At 46.9% G+C, this 21,856-nt stretch overlaps 1 pseudogene; it reads right to left on the reverse strand.

The window, feature by feature from the left end:
- Positions 1-375: 375 nt before the first annotated feature.
- Positions 376-21,856, reverse strand: part of LOC123101592 (uncharacterized) — a 40,946-nt pseudogene continuing 19,465 nt past the window's right edge.

Here is a 21,856-nt window from a genome sequence, read left to right on the forward strand (position 1 = left end):
AGCCCAAGAACAAGCTTTGTGAAAACCAATAACTCACACGTTATGTCGATTCAACAACTACTACCCTTTACACTAGCATTGATAGAGCCCGATCAGTCAAAAAAATTACATAAAAACCATCATAAAAGAACTTGTGTATAGAAAAATCTCAAAAATTAAACAATTAGTACATGATGCATGTTCTATGAACCCTGAACATGTACATTGGGAACTATTACAAAAACTGAGAAAACATTATGCATGCTCTCTGAACATGTACATTGAAGAATGAAAAACAACTATCTGGTGAGGGCTCTTTTGCTTTGAATTCATTGAAGAATGACAAACAACTATCTGGCCATTAGCAGCAGCAGTAGCTAGTGGCAGCAGGCAGCACTAGCAAAGAAGCAGCGGCATAACAAGCAAGAGCAGCAGCAGTGCAAGAGCAGCGTCGACGGCAAGAGCAGCAGGAAGCAAAAGCAGCAGTGGCAGCGACGCTATAGGCAGAAACAGTAGCAGGCGAGCAGCAGAAGCAGAGTAGCAGCAACGGTGTGGTCGACTGCGGGCGACGACGGGCACGTGGGGGCGCGGTGCAGCAGCAGCAGCATGTCAGCGGTGAGCTCGGGGATGGCAAACGACGACGAATCGAGGCAATGTAAAGGGGGATCCGGAGGAGAAGCTCACCACGAAGCCGGGGACGTGGTCGGGGAGGCCGAGGACGGACCAGAGCGAGACGGGGCCGGGGACGTGGTCGACGTGGTCGGGGAGGACGACGGCGATGTACAATGATGGGGCCAGGCGCAGGAAGAGACGGCGGGAGGTGGCTGCTGCTCCTCGGCGAGGTGGACGTGCTGCTGCTTCTCCTTGTCGGCGGGGGGTCGCGGCGGCGGTGGAGAGCGGGCGCCGGGGGCGAGGGAGGGGATCGATCTGGCGAGGGAGGGGGATGGAGGGGATCGATCTGGCGAGGGGGAAAGGGATAGAGGGGGGAAGGTTAGCAATGGCGCACCACCCAGGGGTGCGCCATAAGTACATCCATAGCAATGGCGCACCACCCAGGGGTGCGCCATAAGTAACTTTTTTTATTTTTGAAAATATCATCAAATTTGTTATTTGAAAATATCATAAAATATCATCAACTTTTTTTTGATTTTTAGTTGCATTCATTTGTGAATTGGTAAAACATTTACGAATGTGAAAAAATATCACCAAATTTGAAAAAATATTAACAAATTCAATACTTTTTGTGAGTTCGAAATTTAATACCAGAATAAACACATAAATAAATATTCATGAGGACTATAACAGAAGAAATATCATTACTAGTTTTGCAAAAAAATGGTTAGCGGTGGGTCGTCGGCGGTGGTGTTGCGGGGGAGGGTGCGGGGGGTGCTCGGCGGCGAGGGGGATCTGGCGAGGGGGGATAGCGATCGAGATGGAGGGGGATCGAGATCGAGTGTCCTCATGAATATTCAATATTTTTTCATATTGAATATGAAAAAGTATCATCAAATTTGAAAAAATATTCATGAATTCAAAAAGTGCCCATGAAATTTAAAAATATTCATGATTTCAAAAAGTGCCCACGAAATACAATCGAGAAATGAAGACTACAATTTAAATACAATCGATCTTAGCTAGCTATCTTTTCACAATCTTCTTGCCCTTCTTTTACGCAAATGGAGTTCTTCTATTGAATGGACGTCCTTTAGGTAGGGTGGTCCTGCTTCTTCTTGTGGTGTATGGCACTTCATCGTCGTCGTCATGTTCCATCTTCGGGTCGCCGTACTTGTCGAAGTCTTGCTCATTGGCGACTCCATCCATTCTGATGATCTTCCTTTTGCCTCTCCTCACGACAACACGACTGGGCTTTGACGGGTCGGTAATGAAGAAGCATTGGTCCACTTGGGAAGCCGATACCCATGGCTCATTTTTCACGGTGACGTTTGCGCCCGCAGTCTTGGATTTGGCTTTGGGTATAACCATGGTGCTGAAATACCGGTCTTCTTTTAGGACGCTCTTGGCCCATCTGACACAGAACATCGGGACCCTCTCTCCAGCGTAGCTCAGCTCCCAGATCTCCTTGATCCTTCCGTAGTATCTGTCCTTGTCGTTACCGGTGTAGGATTCCATCGTTACCCCGGAGTTCTGATAACCATCGCTCTTCATGTCCTTGTCCTCGGTGTAGAATGTGTAGCCGTTGATATCGTAAGCCTCATAGGTCACCAGGTTGTGCTCGGCGCCCTGTGACAAGGCGAATATGAGTTTTTCTTCCGCGGAAGAATCCTCATGTAAAGGGTACGATAGAAGCTTCTCCTTTAACCAACACATGAAACATGAGTTGTGCTCTGTGATTATATCTCCTTCCATCCTCTGTTGGCCTCAGTCATTGTACGTCTTCTCGATAAAGGTTTTGTGCTCTACCATCCAAGGATCGACCATGTCTATGTGTTGTAGCGCGACTAGGTTTGCTCTTTCAAAGTCGGCGAGTCGACCCTCGAAGTCGACATGCATTTCGCAGCGACCCTCGCGGTGACCCCATCCAGCGAGCCTGCCGAGGTGCCTGTTGACAGGCAGACCAACAGGGTTCTTGATGCCTAGATAATTCATGCAGTAGGAGATGCACTCTTCGGTCAGAAAGCCCCTGGCTATGCTTCCCTCTGGACGTGACATGTTGCGAACGTATCCTTTGATGACACCATTCATCCTTTCAAACGGCATCATGCTGTGCAGGAACGTTGGCCCGAGTTGGATGATATCCTCCACGATATGGACCAGCAGATGCACCATAACGTTGAAGAATGCGGGCGGGAAGTACATCTCAAGCTCGCATAGTATCACCACGATCTCTTCCTGTAGCCTTCTGAGTTGCCTCACGCCAACCAACTTCCAAGAGATGACGTCAAAAAAGTTGCATAGGCCAAATAGCATTTCACGGACGTGCGCGTCCATGATCCCACGGATTGCAACTGGAAGTATCTGCGTCATCAACACGTGACAGTCGTGAGACTTCATCCTGCTGAACTTCTGCTTCGCTGGGTCTAGGTATCTGCTTATCTTCCCCGCGTAACTGTAAGGAAGTTTTACTCCTACGAGGTAGGTGAAAAACTGCTCGATCTCCTCCTGACTTAGAGTGAAGCACGCGGGAGGGTAGTCATTTCCGGTCTTCTTGGCCTTTTTGCCTTTGCGACGACTTTCTGTGTCCTGCTTCGCCTCATCATCATCATCATCATCATCATTAGCGTGAAGCTCCTCCCCGATGCCCATTGATTTCAAGTCTGCCCTTGCTTTCGGCCCATCTTTGGTCCTCTCTGGCATATTGAGCAGGGTACCAAGTAGACTCTCGCACACATTCTTCGTGATATGCATGACATCAAGGCTGTGAGGCACACGGTGGATCTTCCAGTATGGCAAGTCCCAGAAAACAGACCTTGTTTTCCATACCTTCAGCAGCGGCTTTGGCGCCTTTCTCTTCTTTCCCGACTCTAGCACCTTTTGTTTCTTTCCTGGCAGTGGGCAATCTTTCCAATTTTTCAACAGCTCGTCTATTTCCTCGCCACTCCTCGTATGCGGGCGTCTTCGGGGTTCGGTTTCACCATCGAACAGATCCTTGCGTTTTCTCCATGGGTCATCGTCGCGAAGCCACATTCGATGTCCCATGAACACGGTTTTCGAAGACACGGGATCTCTATCTAGCTGGCGATACGTTGTGTCATCCATGCACCTGAAGCATCCAGAAAATCCGTGGACCACCTGCCCTGCGACATATCCGTAACCGAGATAGTCATGCACCGTCATGAGCAATGCGGCTCTCATAGGGAAATATTCTTTCTCTGCGGTGTCCCACATATTGGCTGGCGTTTTCCACAGCGTGTCTAACTCCTCTTTCAGCAGCCCCAGATACAGATTGATGTCGTTCCCTGGTTGTTTCGGCCCTTCAATTAGCATACACATGTGAATGTACTTCCTCTTCATGCACAACCAGGCGGAAGGTTGTACATCCACACAAACACAGGCCAGGTGCTATGTGTGCTTCTCTGGCTGCCAAACGGATTGACTCCATCGGTGCTCGTGCCTAGCACGATGTTCCTTGGATAGTCCCCAAATTCTGGGTGTTCGAAGTTCAACGCTTGCCACTGGCTCGCATCCTTAGGGTGACTCAGCATCTTGTCTTTTTTATTTATCTCTAGATCATTTCCGTCATCTTCTCGCTTCTTCTCCTCCCTATCCACGTGCCAACGCAGGAGCTTTGCTAGCTTAGGGTCCGCGAAATACCGCTGCAGACGAGGAGTGATCAGAAAGTACCACACCACTTTTCGAGGAGCTTTCTTCCTCTTCTAGTATCGAGTGACGCCGCACACCGGACATATGGTAGACTCCGCGTGCTCGTCCCGATAAATGATGCAATTGTTCATGCACACATGGTATTTCACGTGCGGTAAATCCAGAGGACACACGATTTTCTTCGCCTCCTCGAAACTGGTCGGGCACTTGTTCCCCTTGGGAAGACGTTCATGCCAGAATGACATGTTCTCATCGAAGCATGCATCGGTCATTTTGTGTTTTACCTTCATCTCCAGAGCCATGAGCGTTACTTTCAGGCGGGTATCCTTGGGCCTACATCCTTCATACAATGGAGTAACCGCGTCTATCTCCAGTTGATCCAGCTTGGCTTTCTCTCGGGCGGCAGCTCTTGCATTATCCGTCTGCTTGAGAAGCAGCTCTTGAATATGAGGGTCCTGCACCCAGCCTCCATCGCCGTCTGCTCCGGCATCTTCATCTTCATGATCATGCCCTTCATCTTGATCTTCCTCATCATCATGTCCGGTATCTTCTACATGATGACTGTGTATAGCATCACCGTCGTGATCATGTCCTGGAGATTCTTCGTTTTCTCGCCCGCCCTCGTCGTGGTGGTTGTCTTGCTGCCCTTCCTCATTTCTTGCCCGGCCCCCATGGACGACTTCATAGTCATCTTCATCACCTTGCCACTGATAGCCATCCATGAAACCACGCAAGAGCAGGTGGTCCCGCACCTGCCTGGAATCAGGTCCGCAATAAGGCTCTTCAGCTTGCATCTTCGACACAGACATCTTATCTTCGTCTCGTTCTTTTGAAGAATCTCGGCCTTCGCGGAGATCAAAAACCTATTCACGATGCCTTTGGTCATCGTGCGGACCATGGTCGCCTGCGGGGTAGAGCAAAACGATATTTTAGAACCAAGAAAAAATTTGGCATGACTTTCCCTAAAAATAGGACCAAAAATAAAGCATAGTGCCAAAATTCTCGCCGAAACGGAAATGAATCAACATTCTAGCAAAATATTGGCAACTATCGCATTTCAAATACCGGTACCTGTAAACACAAACATATATGCAACACCATAAACATATGCAACACCACAAACATACATAGATCTAGCTAGGCCATAAAAAGTGCATATGCACATTGTTGGAGGGAGAAAAAAAGTAGATCTACAACATAAAGATAGCTTTCCACTTACTTACCTATCAAAAAAGGTAATTTAACCACTTAATTTGGATGAATCTATGGTGCAAATGAGGTGAGGAGGAGGAGCCAGCCGAGACAAGCTTGGAGGAGGAGGTGGAGAGAATGAAGTGGGAAAGTGAGTGTGTAGGTGTGGCTGTCCAAAATATCTAGCTGGTCCCAGGTTACTAATGGTGCACCACCCACAAATGCGCCATTAGTAACCCTGGTTACTAATGGCGCACCAGCTTGTGGTGCGCCATTAGTAGTTTTGCAAAAAAAATGATAGTAGTGGCGCACGTGGTGAGTGGTACGCCATTACTAGTTAAACTAGTAATGGCGCACTGTTCCCTGGTGCGCCATTAGTATTTTTGGAAAAATAAAAAAATATGTTAGTAGTGGCGCACCATTGGTGTGGTGCACGATTAGTGTGATAGACACTAATGGCGCACCAGCACATGGTGCGCCACTGCTATATAGGAGTGGCGCACCACATGGCTGGTGCGCCATTAGTGTCCATATTATCTATAACCCTTTTCCTAGTAGTGGATGCTGAAACAAGAGAGGATGTACTGTGGCATTCTAGGAACCAGGAGTACAGAGATCAGAATGTAATGAGCCATCCATCTCATGGTAGTGAGTGGAAAATCTTCAATGATAAACACAAAGAGTTTGCTGCTGACCCGAGAAAAATTATACTTGGCTTAGCTTCAGATGGATTTAACCTATTTGGCCACCAGAGCGCCACATATAGCATGTGGCCAGTGCTTGTTATCCCTTACAACATGCCTCCAAATGTCTGCACCAAAGAATCAAACTACATGATGGCCTTGCTCATCCCAGGTCCAAAAAGTCCTGGAAAGGATTTTGATTTGTTCATGGAGCCTCTTGTGGAGGAACTTCAACAGCTATGGAAGGGTGTTCTCACTCGAGACCTATATAGCAGCCCACCAGCTAATTTCTTTCTGCGTGCTGTTATAATTTGGTGCATCCATGATTATCCGGCTTTGGGCACTATGTCAGGGCGAACGACACATGGTTACAATGCATGTGTTCGCTGTGACAGGAATCCGCTGTCATATGCAATACTTAGCAAGATCTGTTACATTGGACACCATCGTTTCCTTGCCAAGGACAAGCCGCATCCTAGAAAATACCGAAGACATGTGTTCAATGCAAAGCATGAAAACTGTGATGCGCCAAAGAGGCTCACCGCCGATGAGTTGCAAGTGGAATTAGAGAAGGTCAGGCATATTACACCAGGAAACCATCCTGGTAATGGTAGCGGGAAAAGGAAGAGTGGCAGGGTAGAAGAGAGATTATTGTTTACCCGCAGGTCCACTTTGTGGGACTTGGAGTATTGGAAAGATTTGGATCTGCGGCATAATCTTTATGTGATGCACATCAAGAAAAATATATGTGACAGCATTATCGGCACACTTCTTAATATTGAAGGAAAGACAAAAGATACCTTAAAATCTAGGATTGATTTGAGACACCTGGGTATCGGAAAGGATTTGCAGGTGCAAGATGAAGGTAAACCATGGGATATGGCACCAGCTGTGTACGTCTTGGACAAGGTAAAAAGAAAAGAATTATGCGAGGTCCTGTCACGTGTGAGATTCCCACATGGATTTGCTTCCAATCCTGAAAGGAGAGTCAGTGCAAATGGAAACAAGGTACAAGGGTTGAAAACTCATGACTGCCACGTCATACTTCAAAGGGTTTTACCTGTTATCCTTAGAGGATTGGGCCGCCCTGACTTATATAGAGCAGTTGCAGAGTTGGGACAATTCTTCAGGGAACTCTGCAGTAGGAATATCAGGATAGATGCTTTGGAGCGTCTTAGAGACAAGATACCAACTATCCTATGCGACCTTGAGAAGATATATCCTCCAGCCTTCTTTAATGTGATGGTGCATTTGGCTGTTCATCTACCTGATGAGGCACTACTTAGAGGTCCAGTACATTATGGCTGGATGTACCCTATTGAAAGGCGGCTAGGCACTTTCAAGGGCTATGTTTCAAGGGCTATGTTAGGAACAGAGCTAGACCCGAGGGTTCCATTGCAGAGGCCTACATTGCTAGAGAAGCGTTGACATTCTACTCAAAATACATTGAAACAGCTGATCAGCTTAGCAAAGAGGTGGGTGAAGACAATCCCGGGCTCAATGTTTTTGATTATTCTGTTCAAGTTACAAGGAAGAGTCAACAAGAGGACAAACCTAAAGATTTGGACAAAATGGTTTGGTATGTGTTGAATAACTGTCCTGAGATACTACCTTATATCAAGTAAGTGCAGTACTGCAGCTTATACATCGTAATCTACTAAACTTGCAGCACATTCTTATATATTTAGATGTTTGATGCGATCACTATGTTGTGAAGCGTCTACAAAGAGGAGTTACTGCCGCAAAATCGAAGAAACGTTGACAAACTGGTTATGGCAGGATTTGCGAAATGGTTCAAGAACCATGTAAGCTTTTGAAGTGCACTATCAGTTTTTTTTAATATATTGAGTACATAAGATGATCAACTTGTCTATTTTCTAACCATAGGTTAAGAAGATGAGGGAGGATGGGCAGGCAGTTGATTATGCCCTTTACTCACTAGCAATGGGTCCTGATACTCGGGTAAGACATTATGAATCTTGCGTTGTTGGAGATGTGCGCTACAACACCCTTGCACGAGACGAAGGCAGGAAGACACAAAACAGTGCCATCATGAGCATGGATACGCATGACAAAGAAACAACTGAAATGTATGCTAACATAACAGACATTGTTCAGTTGCAGTATATCTCCAGTTTCGAGCATCATTGGTGTGTGGTTCTGTTGTGCTGTCGTTGGTATAACCTGTTTTCCAGGATCGCAAAACCCAGAGCTGATGATTATTTCAAATCCATCAATGTCAAGGCGGCGTACCAGACCAACGAGCCTTTTTATTTTGGCAAATCAAGCAACACAGATATTTTTCTTGGAAGACACATTTGCACGTAGCGATGACTGGAGAGTATTGCAAAGGTTTGAGCAGAGGAATTCGTTTAATGAAGTTGCACAACAAGATGATGCTTACACTGCTTCTGATGTACAGAATAACATGGATGTTCCTAATATCTTTGAGAACCATCACGTCAATGATGCCGGCGAAAAGATTGCCTGTCGTGTTGTGGACATACAAGAGTTGATCAAGAAGAAGCCAATGTTCGAGGACGTTGAGGATGAAGAAAAAGATGACACCATGGGGAATTACGATCCAGACTGATACACATGGCGAAGATGTTGACGTTGCTGCTGCGGATGATGATTACATTGCTTTTGTCGTATTTTCCTATCAGAAGACGTTTTTTTATCTACTATGTGAAATTGTGTTTGCTATGACAACTGAAACCTGATGAACATGTTGTTTAGTATTTTGCTATGGGAACATCACTTGTTATGTATGTTGATTTGTGTTTGGTGATTGTATGAAAACTAAAACATGATGACATTGTTGTTTAGTTGTACTCATATTTGGCTGTGAAACTTGAATTTGATGGCATAGTTTGCTGTTGGACTGCAATTTGCTTGACGTCTTCGAATGAGAACAAAGCTGACCCGACAGGGCCTCTACTATTTATTTATATGAGCAAAAGGGGATACCCCCTGATTTCCGTTAATAGAAATCCTTAGATGTTCACAACACTATGCCCAGCCTGCTACACAGGTTTCATTCATTACTAGTTTCAACAAAGTGCTCATGTCGTAGCCACTGAATACATCACGAGTGCTACATACACTGCAAATAAAGAGACAATCATCCTACAGAGCACATCGATTTTTCCCATTATCTTCACAAGCTCTTTCATCTCCTCATTGCTGTCAAGGTCGTTCAGCAGCTGTTGCTTGGCCATGATCAGAGGAACTGCATCTTTAACCTTCTGCTCTGCATCTTCCTCCTCTGTCGTTCCTTCAGTTACTTGTCCAACACCCCAACCCGCTGGTATTGGGATTCTTCAGCTAACCAAATAATCAGCGTAGTTGCATTCCCCCACATTAGCAAGTTCCCAGAAATACAAATCACACGAATCTTCCCTTTTCTGCACGAATCAAATTGGAAGATCATCAACCAAACTATAAAAAATATCAGCAACTGAAAGCAGTAAAACAACACTTAAACATATTATTACCCCATGATTCGGGCATTTGTAGAAGACTCGACCAGGGTTGCGGATTGTGGTTGAGACGCGACGGATGACTCTGCGTGATTTGCAGCAGTGGTGCCGCACCAACGGCAGCGGGTTGCGATGAGCAATCGGCTGCGGTGCGCGTGCTGGCAGGGGTGTGATGAGACCCACAGGCGATGGTACGGGTGGCGACTTGGCGCATATCTGGTTGTTGCCTGCTGAAGAGCAGGTGGACGACTAGCCAGCGGACATGGTTGCTGCGGCCAGAGCTTCTGATGCTAGGCAGAGTAAGTAAAGAAGAGGAGAAGCGAACGTTGGATATGTCAGTTTCATTACTTGCAGAGTAGCATAGCACCATATATAGTCATAGTCTAGGTTTGGATTCGAACCAGCTACAGGAGCACGTCTTTCTTTTTTCTAAAACTCGGCAACGTCTCTTTACTGGTACACTAGCTTGTTCTATACGCCTTCCCAAGTCTTTGATTTTCTTTCTATATATAAAAAAGTATGCTACTTGGTGTCCGCTTAGTCAACAAACGATTGTGCCAACCTTGACCGTTGGATTAACATTCAATGTCTGTCGCGTTTCTTCAGTCTCTTCTTCCTCAAGCCGCCAAAGCCAAACCAGCGCTGGCGGGACCGCCTGCTCCCGCCTCCCACGGCTACCTATGATCTTCCCCGGCTCCTTTTCATTCCCATCCGAGGCCTCACCATCGTCCTCTGCCTTGGTTCGCTCGCCGCGGCACCGCCCTCCAGTGTTGTCAACATGGTCAACAACCGAGAGGAATAAGGAGATGACTGTACATGGTGAGGATGACAGTAGGAACCCAGCAGCGCGCGCAGTAATTTTGTTTTTTCGGGGCGGAGAAGGGTATCAACTGGGTTGTGCAGGACCCGTGGCCCATCTATCCCAGGCTTTTATTTCATATGTTTAGCACATGACCAGCCTAGTTTGTTTTTTTCCTTTCTGAAAATGGCTAGCCAGCTATTTTGTTTTTTGCAGAATAACCAACATAGGCCTACTTGCTTTTCTACGCCCTGCTGGGCCGGAAATCTTTCAAGATGAGGAGGGATGCATTTTGCCCAGAAAATGGGCTATAAGTAATAAGAAATGGGCTATAAGTAATAATAAATGGGCTGTAAAATGAAAAAATACAGCAAATAGGCAATTAGTTCCAAAATACTGTTTTCTTTCGGATTTTGATATTTTAAATTTCATTGTTTTTGTGCGGGTAAAATTTCATTGAATTTAAATAAAGGTATATTTAGATTTAAATTAATTTGAATCTGGCTAGAAATTTCGGGATGTATGCTGTTTGGAACAGATTTGGAGGCTGACTTGTGGGTCTACTAGGTTGACGTGTACTTTGGCTTTGTCAACTTAGTCCACAAATGATTCTAGCAGCAGTGACCGTTGGATGTTAATCCAACGGCCGTGCTGCTTCTTCAATATCTGATCTTCTTGCTCCAGCTGACCAGCTCCGGTGGGACTGCCTGCTCCCGCCTCCCGTGGCCGGCTGTGCTGCCGCACAGGCCGCACCGCCCCACCCTACTTCATTGCTGGCCAGGCCATTCCTCTACTCACCCACACCTCCTGTTATTTTTCGGCGACGGCAGCCGGACCAGCAAACCCTCGTACTCCCCACCGCGTGGGAAACCATTGCTGAGTCTTCCCTGGCTCCGTGTCGTTCCCTTCCTAGGGCTCGCCGTCGTCCATCGCCATGGTGCTCTCGGCGCGGCCTGGTCAACATGGTCAACGAACGACATCCATCGGCCGTGGACTGTATGCGCAAAATAATGATTCCTCCACCTGACAGCTGGGACCCACCGGAAGGGCCTCTGTATTTCGCGAAAAAAATGTTCCCCCCGCTGACATGTCAGACCCACCAGCTATATCTTCGCACGCAAGCAAGTGCCTCCTTATTATGCACAGAAAAATGAATACCCCCTGCTAGCTGGGACCCACCATTGTGGGAGGCTGACTTGTGGGCCTACTAAGTTGACGGGGACGGAGAGCTTTGTCAACTTAGTCAATATGAACGATTCTAGCTCTAGTGATCGTATGATGTCCATCCAACGGCCGTAGTGCTTCTTCAACCTCTGGTCTGCTTGCTCTAGCCGCCCAAAGTAGCGCCGGTCGTGCCGCATGCTCCAGCCTCCCGTGGTCGGCTGTGCTGCCGCAGAGGCCTCACCGCCCCTACTATTCCCACCGCTGGCCAGGCCCTATGGCGATGGCAGCCTCACACCGCAGCCGAACCAGTGAACTCTCGTACTCCTCTCCGCGCGGGCTTCCACTGCCGCGTCTTCCCCGGCTCCGCGTCGTCCCCTTCCTAGGCCTCGTCGTCGTCCACTGCCATGGTGCTCTCCGCGTGGCGTGGTCAACATGGTCAAGGAACGACTTCCCTCAGAAGAGTACTGTACGTGGAGAGGCTGACAGCTGGGTCCACGGCCACAGCCTAGTTTTTTTGTGATTTGCCAAGTAAGTCGCTTTGTCAGGCCTGTTGGGCTACAAATCTTTTAATATGAGGGGAGCTTTCATTCGGCTGGCCGAGAAAATGGCCCATCAATAATGAGAAATGAGTTGTACACTTTTAAAACACATCAAACCCGCAATTAGTTTCAAATATCTTTTTTTCATTTCGAGATTTTAAATTACATTAATTTTTATGCGTGGAGAATTTGTTGGATTTTATATTGATATACATTTATTTTTAAAATCAGTTTGAATGTGAGTCGAAATTTCAGGATTAAAATCAGTTCGGATCGCACCGAAATATGCAAAATTTCGTATAATTTTTTAACCGTGGCCACAATATGGGCTGTAATGCTAACAAAAAGAATATGGGCTCCAAAAAAACCTTAAGAATTAGCAAATGGGTTGTAAATTATTAGAAATAATGGCAGATGGGATGTATGCTGTTTTCCACGGATTTGAGGCTTTCCTAAAAAAAGGTTGACGCACAACAAGTGACTGTTGGATGTCCATCGAATGACCGTCGTGCTTCTTCAATCTCTGCTCTTCTTGCTCCAGCCGCTCAAACAAGCGCCGGCGGGACTGCCTACTCCCTCCTCCCCACGGCCGGTTGTGCTGCCGCGCAGGCCTCACCGCCTCACCATACTCCCATCGCTAGCCTAGCCATCCCTCTACTCACCCACACATGTTGTTATTCTCCGGCGACGGCAGACGGACCAGTAAACCCTCGTACAATCGTACTCCTCTCCGCGTGGGAAACAACTACCGAGTCTTCCCTGCCTCCATGTCATTCCCTTCCTAGGCCTCACCGTCGTCCACCGCCCTGGTGCTCTCGGCGCGGCCTGGTCAACGTGGTCAACGACCGACATGCATCTGAAGTGGACTGTACATGGAGAGGCCGACAGCTGGGTCCATGGCCGCACACAAGGAAATGCCTCCTTATTACGCGCAAAATAATGATCCCTCCACCTGACATCAGGAACCCACCGAAAGGGCCTCTGTATTTCGTGAAAAAAAAACATTACCGCCGCTGACAGCTCGGACCCACCAGCTATATCTTCACACGCAAGGAAGTGCCTCCTTATTACGCACAAAAAAATGAATACTCCCCCTGTTAGCGGGACCCGGTATAATGGCAGGCTGACTTGTGGGCCTACTAAGTTGACGGGGACGGAGGGCTTTGTCAACTTAGTCAATATGCACGATTTTAGCTCCAGTGACCGTACGATGTCCATCCAACAGCCGTAGTACTTCTTCAACTTGTGGTCTTCTTGCTCCAGCCACCCAAACCAGCACCGGTCGTGCCTCGTGCTCCTGCCTCCCGTGCCCGGCTGCGATGCGGCTGAGGCCTCACCACCCCCTACTACTCCCACCGCTGGCCATGCCATCCCTCTACTCACCCACACCCCCTATTATTCTGCGGCGACGGCAGTCACACCGCAGCGAACCAGTGAACCCTCGTACTCCTCTACGCGCGGGCATCCACTGCCGCATCTTGCCCGGCTCCACGTCGTCCACCGCCCTGGTGCTCTCAGCGCGGCATGGTCAACATGGTCAAGGAACAGCTTCCATCGGACGTGGACTATACGTGGAGAGGCTGACAGCTGGGTCCACGGCCGCAGCAAGGAAGTGCCTCCTTATTACGTGCAAAATAATTATTCCTCCACCTGACAGCGGGGACCCACCGGACGGGCCACCGTATTTCACGAAAAAAACGTTTGCCCCTGACTGCTGGGACCCACCAGCTACATCTTCGCACCAAGGAAGTGCATCCGGGCAAAAAAACAATTCGCCCCCTGACTGCTGGGACCCACCAACTACATCTTCGCAGGCAAGGAAGTGCCTGACAGTCGGGACCCACCTGGTCGAAGCATACGTAGCATTGTCATTCTGGTCGCGAACGTGTACGTACATATATACTGGTGGATGTAGAGGCGCGCATGTGTCGTAGTAGAGGCGCGTATGTGTCGTAGTAGAGGCGCTCACGTAGCATGTACACGTACGTACAACGACCAGGGTGCAAGAAAAAAATACGGCCATGTATGTGTACATACAGGCGGGGTCTCGAACGCCTACTCGCGCATACGTACGGCCAGGGCTCGTGTACAAGGCTAGGTCAGAACGGAGAAACAGCGTCGTCGTCATGTTCATGGGGAGGCAACGGAATGCGTCGTGTTCATGGGGAGGCAACGGAATGCGTCGTGTTCATCGGGAGGCAACGGAACGCGTGGGAGCCAACCGGCTGGGTCGGAACGGAATGCATGGTCGTGTTCATCGGGAGGGCTTGGACGCAACAGGCGATGGAAACGAGGCCTGGCGTACCGCACAACGGAGGAAACAGACCTCCTACATTCGGAACGGGGTCCTGTTGATCGGGAGGGGTCTGGCGTACCGCAAAACGGAGGAAACAGACCTCCTGCGATCGAAACGGGGGTCCTGTTGATCAAGAGGGGTGTCGCGTACCGCAAAACGGATGAAACGGACCTCCTACGGTCGAAACGGAGGTCATGTTGATCGGGAGGGGTGTGGCGTACCGCAAAACAGACGAAACGGACTTGTGTTGGAGCGCTACGGTCGAAACGGGGGTCCTGTTCATCGGGAGGGGTGTGGCGTACCACAAAACGGGACTCCACGGGATACTGTTCATCTCCACCGTCGACCTCCTCCAGCCTCCACGGGCTCCTGTTCATCCAGCATCCACTGCGCGCTACTCCACCGGCTACTGTTCAACCACCCCTCCACGGGCACCCCTCCACCGTCTATTGTTCATCCAGCCCTCCACACCACGGGGTCCTGTTCAACCACCCCTCCACGGGCACCCCTCCATCATCTATTATTCATCCAGCCCTCCACCACACCATGGGGTCCTGTTCATCCAGAGGCAACGCCATCGCTCACTGTTCATCCACCCCCCCCCCCGCAACACTCACTATTCATCCCAGAGGCAGCATCGATCGGCTTCAGTTAGCAGCAGTAGCAAAGGAATCGCTCGATCGGGTTCACTTAACAGCCATTGATCGATCGCTCGAGTTCAGTAACGCGTAGCCCGCAGTGCAATCGCTCGGGTTCAGTTAGAGCCCAGCGCCTCGCTCGGGTTCAGTTAGAGCCAACGCCTCGCACACACACGCGTACGTGTACGAGAGAAACGCGCATCGCTCGGCCCCCGACCTCCCACCGTAACCGTGAACTCCCCGAAATTTTCCTCGCCCTCGCTTTACCACGGTTTTTTCCATCATGGACGGCCCAAAGAATGTCATGCAGCTGCGTCTCCGACCCGCCCAGGACGAAAAGCCCATTTTCTATCATGATTTTTTGTCATAGAAGTAGGAGCCCACCACATCTATGATGATACCGGGTTTTGTCACAATTATCGTCATAGAAGTGTCATATGTATGACAGGAAAAAATTCCGTTCAGCCCAAAATGTCACGGATGTGTCTTTTTTTTGTAGTGTCACATGAAAGACAAGAATTGAAGCACAAAGAGAGCATCACAAAACACATGACAAACACATCTAAGTCTAACATACTTCCTATGCATAGGCATTTTATAAGCAAACAAATTATCAAGACAAGCAAAAACTAGCATATGCATGGAAGAAAAAAGAAACAATAGCAATCTCAACATGACGAGAGGTAATTTAGTAACATGAAAATTTCTACAACCATATTTTCCTCTCTCTCATAATAATTACATGTAGGATCATAATCAAATTCAACAATATAGCTATCACATGAAATTTTATCTTTATGATCCACATGCATGCAAAGTTGACACTCTTCCGAAATAGTGGGATTATCATAAAATAAAGTCATGACCTCTCCGAACCCACTTTTATCAAAAACTTCATAAGATTGAACATTATCCTAATATGTGGTATCTAAAGTTGACACTCTTCTGAACCCACTTTCAATATTATTGCAAACACCCTCATATTCATCATGGGGCTTAAATAAATTTTCAAGATTGTAAGAAGAATCACCCCAATCATGATTAGTGCAACAAGTAGTGGACATAGCAAAACTACCATCCCCAAGCTTAGGGTTTTGCATATTATTAACACAATTGACATTAATATAATTTATAATAACATCATTGCAATCATGCTTTTCATTCAAAGAATTATCGTGAATCACTTTATAATTTTCTTCTTTCAACACTTCATCAAAATTTTCAAATTCACGAATTTCAAGCAAAACATCATAAAGATAATCTAGTCCACTCAACTCACTAGCAATTGGTTCATCATAATTGGATCTCTTAAAAAGATTAGCAAGTGGATGAGGATCCATAAACTCTTAGCAAGCAAAGATGCAAGCAAAAAGAAGGCACATGGTAACACAAGATCGAACGAAAGAAGGGCGAAATAAAAGGGCAAATCTTTTCGAAAATCATTTTAGAAGTGGGGGAGAGGAAAACGAGAGGCAAATGGAAAATAATGTAGTGCGAGGGAGAAAGTTTATGATGGGTACTTGGTATGTCTTGACTTGAGCATAGATCTCCCCGGCAACGTCGCCAGAAATCCTTCTTGCTACCTCTTGAGCATGCGTTGGTTTTCCCTTGAAGAGGAAAGGGTGATGCAGCAAAGTAGCGTAAGTATTTCCCTCAGTTTTTGAGAACCAAGGTATCAATCCAGTAGGAGATTACACAAAATTCGCCTAGTACCTGCACAAACAATCAAGAACCTTGCAACCAATGCGATAAAGGGGTTGTCAATCCCTTCACGGCCACTTGCAAAAGTGAGATCTGATAAAGACAATAAGATAAATATTTTTGGTATTTTTGTTGTATAGATTGAAAAGTAAATATTGCAAAATAAAATAAATAGTAAACTAGAATTCTAGATCGGAAACTTATATGATATAAAATAGACCCGGGGGCCATAGGTTTCACTAGTGGCTTCTCTCATGATAGCATGTATTACGGTGGGTGAACAAATTACTGCCGAGCAATTGATAGAAAAGCGCATAGTTATGAGAATATATAGGCAATGATTATGAACATAGGCATCACGTCCGTGTTAAGTATACCGAAACGATTCTGTATCTACTACTATTACTCCACACATCGACCGCTATCCAGCATGCATCTAGAGTATTAAGTTCATAAGAACAGAGTAATGCTTTAGGCAAGATGACATGATGTAGAGGGATAAAATAAAGCAATATGATATAGACCCCATCTTTTTATCCTCGATGGCAACAATACAATACGTGCCTTGCTTCCCCTACTATCACTGGGAAAGGACACCGCAAGATTGAACCCAAAGCTAAGCATTTGTCCCATTGCAAGAAACATCAATCTAGTAGGCCCAACTAAGCCGATAATTCGAAGAGACTTGCAAAGATATCAAATCATGCATATAAGAATTCAGAGAAGAACCAAATATTGTTCATAGATAAACTTGATCATAAATCCACAATTCATCGGATCTCGGCAAACACATCGCAAAAGCATATTACATCGAATAGATCTCCAAGAACATCGAGGAGAACTTTGTATTGAGAACCAAAGAGAGAGAAGAAGCCATCTAGCTAATAACTATGGACCCGAAGGTCTGTGGTAAACTACTCACACATCATTGGAGAGGTTGTGGTGTTGATGTAGAAGCCCTATGTGATCGATTCCCCCTTCGGCAGATCGCCAGAAAAGGCCCCCAGATGGGATCTCATTGGTACAGAAGGTTGCGGCGGTGGAAAAGTGGTTTCGTGGCTCCCCTGGATGTTTTTAGGGTATAAGAGTATAAATACGACCTATGTTTGAATAGGAAGCCCCCTAGTGACTATGAGGTTTACGGCTAGATTCGAATACGATCATGAGCCGGACCAAAAGGGTTAAGCTAGATTCGAATACGATCAGCCCCCTAATGGTCGTTTGAATAATTAGAATAATAAAGATATATGATCATTGAAAATGAAAAGGACAGAGGTCCTGCTTTATTACTTATCATAGTATATACAATGTCACAGTATGTACATTATGAGAGCCAGTGGCTCAAGTATAGTACGGACGAAGATGAGAAATATTCCACGGCTGGCGGGTCTCCTCCTCTGACTTACGTGAGTCTTTGTGCTCTCGAACATCGATAAGGTAATATGACCCATTGTTCAAGTTCTTGCTGACCACAAAGGGTCCTTCCCAAGGTGGGGATAGTTTGTGTGCATCAGACTGATCCTGGATGAGCTGGAGCACCAGGTCACTTTCTTGAAAGGTTCTCGATCTAACCCGGCGGCTGTGATAACGGCGCATGTCCTGTTGATAAATTGCTGATGGGGTTGCTGCCAAATCTCGCTCCTCGTCTAACAAGTCAAGTGCATCTTGTCGGGCTTGTTCGTTATTAGCTTCAACGTAAGCCGCCACGCGGGGCGAGTCATGACGAATATCACTAGGAAGGACTGCTTCTGCTCCATAAACCATGAAGAAAGGCGTATAACTCGTAGACCTGTTAGGAGTGGTATTGATTCTCCATAGCACTGAGGGTAACTCCTCTACCCAACAGCCCAGTGTACGTTGTAAAGGAACCATAAGCCGGGGCTTGAGACCTTTTAAAATTTCCTGATTTGCTCTCTCAGCTTGACCATTGGATTGGGGGTGAGCTACTGACGAAACATCAAGCCGGATATGCTCACATTGACAAAACTCCTCCATAGCGCCTTTGGACAGATTAGTACCATTGTTAGTTATAATGCTGTGTGGAAAGCCAAAACGAAAGATCACCTTTTTCATGAACTGAACCGTCGTGGCTACATCACACTTACTAACCGGCTCTGCCTCAACCCATTTTGTGAATTTGTCAACTGCCACCAAAAAATGTGTTATCCTTGGATCTTTTGAAAGGTCCAACCATGTCAAGCCCCCAGACTGCAAATGGCCAAGTGATTGGAATCATCCGCAATTCTTGAGCCGACATGTGCGCTCGTCTGCAAATTTTTGACACCCATCGCACCTACTGACCAGATCCTCTGCATCAGCGTGAGCTGTTAGCCAGTAAAAACCATGAAGAAAAGTTTTGGCCACAAGAGACTTTGAACCGGCATGATGGACACAATCACCTTCATGGATCTCATGAAGAATTTCTTGACCTTCTTCAAGAGAGATACAACATTGAAATGCTCCAGTAACGCTGCGATGATACAACTCACCATTGGAAATTGTCATTGACTTAGACCACCGGGTTATCTGTCGAGCCAAGGTCTCATCCTCTGGCAACTCACCCCGGGTCATATAAGCCAAATACAGTATTGTCCAATCTGGAATGACATGAAGAGCCGCCACCAACTGTGCCTCCGGGTTTGGAACGGCCAAATCTTCCTCTGTAGGAAATTTGACAGAAGGGTTATGCAAAACATCTAGAAAAGTGTTAGGTGGCACCGGCTTACGCTGAGATCCCAACCGGCTTAAAGCATCAGCCGCTTCGTTTTTTCTGCGGTCAATGTGCTCCACTTGATAACCCTTGAAGTTTCCAGCAACAGCGTCAACCTCACGGTGATAAGCCGCCATGAGAGGGTCCTTGGAGTCCCACTTGCTTGATACCTGCTGAGCCACCAAATCTGAGTCGCCGAGGCACCCTACCCGGCTTAAACTGATCTCTTTAGCCATTCGAAGACCATGGAGTAAGGCCTCATATTCTGCTGTGTTGTTAGTACAAGGAAACATCAGTCGCAACACATAACAAACCTTGTCACCTCAAGGAGAAGTTAAAACAACTCCAGCCCCGAGCCTTCCAACTGTCTGGACCCATCGAAATGAATCGTCCAATATGTGTTATCTGGCTTCTCTTTAGGTATCTGCAACTCCGTCCAATCGTTAATGAAGTCCACCAGTGCTTGAGACTTAATGGTTGTACGTGGCACATACTTTAAATTATGAGACCCAAGCTCAATGGCCCACTTGGTGACTCGTCCTGTGGCTTCTCTATTTTGAATAATATCTCCTAAAGGAGCAGAGCTAACCACGGTGATAGGATGACCCTGGAAGTAATGCTTAAGCTTTTGGCTTGCCATGAACACCCCATAAACAAGCTTCTGCCAATGTGGATATCTTTTCTTGGATTCAATGAGCACCTCACTGACGTAGTAAACTGGCCGTTGAACCGGATGTTCCTTGCCAGCCTCCTTGCGCTCCACAACAATGGCCACACTGACGGCCCGTGAGTTAGCAGCCACATATAACAACAGTGGCTCCTTCTCAACGGGGGCAGCAAGAACCAGCGGCTCAGCAAGCTGTCTTTTCAAATCTTCAAAGGCGTAGTTGGCAGCGTCACTCCAAACAAAGTCATCCATCTTTTTCATCATTTGATACAACGGCAGAGCCTTCTCACCCAACCGGCTTATGAACCGGCTCAAAGCTGCAACTCGACCCGCCAGCCGCTGAACGTCATTGATGTATGCCAGTTTAGCCAAAGATATAATCGCCTTAATTTTTCCGGGTTGGACTCAATGCCTTTGTTAGACACCAAAAACCCAAAATCTTGCCAACTGGGACTCCAAAAACACACCTGGCCGGGTTAAGCATCATCTTGTAGACCCGGAGGTTATCAAAGGTTTCCTTCAGATCAGCTACCAAGGTTTCCTTCTCTCTGGATTTCACCACTATATCATCCATGTAAGCATGAACATTACTCCCAATCTGATTATGAAGGCAATTCTGTACACACCGCTGATAAGTCGCCTGGGCACTCTTAAGCCCAAAAGGCATAGACACATAGCAGAAGGCTCCAAACGGAGTAATGAAAGTCGTCTTCTCCTGGTCCTTAACCGCCATTTTGATCTGATGATAACCAGAATAAGAATCCAAAAAGCTCAGACGCTCACAACCCGTCGTAGCATCAACGATTTGATCAATACGAGGGAGAGCAAAAGGATCAGCCGGGCAAGCTTTGTTTAAATCCGTGTAATCCACACACATATACCAAGTGCCGTTCTTTTTTAGCACAAGCACCGGGTTAGCCAACTACTCTAAGTGAAAAAATTCAACAATAAACCCAGCTGCCAAAAGCCGAGCCACCTCTTTTCCAATACCTTGCGCCTTTCCTCATAAAACCACCGAATAAACTGCCTGACCAGCTTAAACTTTGGATCAATATTAAGAGTGTGCTTAGCAAGTTCTCTCGGTACACCCGGCATGTCAGAAGGCTTCCATGAAAAGATGTCCCGGTTCTCACGGATGAACTCGATGAGCGCGCCTTCCTATTTTGGATCCAAGTTAGCACTGATAATGAACTGTTTGGATGAGTCGCCAGGCACAAAATCAATCATCTTGGTATCATCAGCTGACTTGAATTTCAGCGCCAGCTCATGCTCCGTAGTTGGCTTCTTCAAAGATGTCATGTCTGTCAGGTCAACATTATCCTTATAAAACTTCAATTCCTCTCTTGCACAAACAAACTCAGCGTAAGTAGCATCGCCTTCTTCACATTCCAGGGCTATCTTCTGGCTTCCATGCACTGTGATGGTGCCCTTATAACCCGGCATTTTGAGTTGCAGATAAACATAACACGGCCGTGCCATGAACTTAGCATAAGCCGGCCGTCCAAACAGAGCGTGATACGGGCTTTTGATTTTAACCACTTCAAAAGTTAACTTCTCAGCCCTATAATCATACGCATCCCCAAAGGCTACTTCCAGCTCAATCCTACCAACTTGGTATGCCGACTTACCAGGCACAACTCCATGAAAAACAGTATTGGACATTTTAAGACTTCTGTCAGTCAACCCCATGCGACGGAACGTCTCATAATAAAGGATGTTGATGCTA

The sequence above is a fragment of the Triticum aestivum genome, chromosome 5A (genome assembly GCF_018294505.1).
Source record: "Triticum aestivum cultivar Chinese Spring chromosome 5A, IWGSC CS RefSeq v2.1, whole genome shotgun sequence".
NCBI lineage: Eukaryota > Viridiplantae > Streptophyta > Magnoliopsida > Poales > Poaceae > Triticum > Triticum aestivum.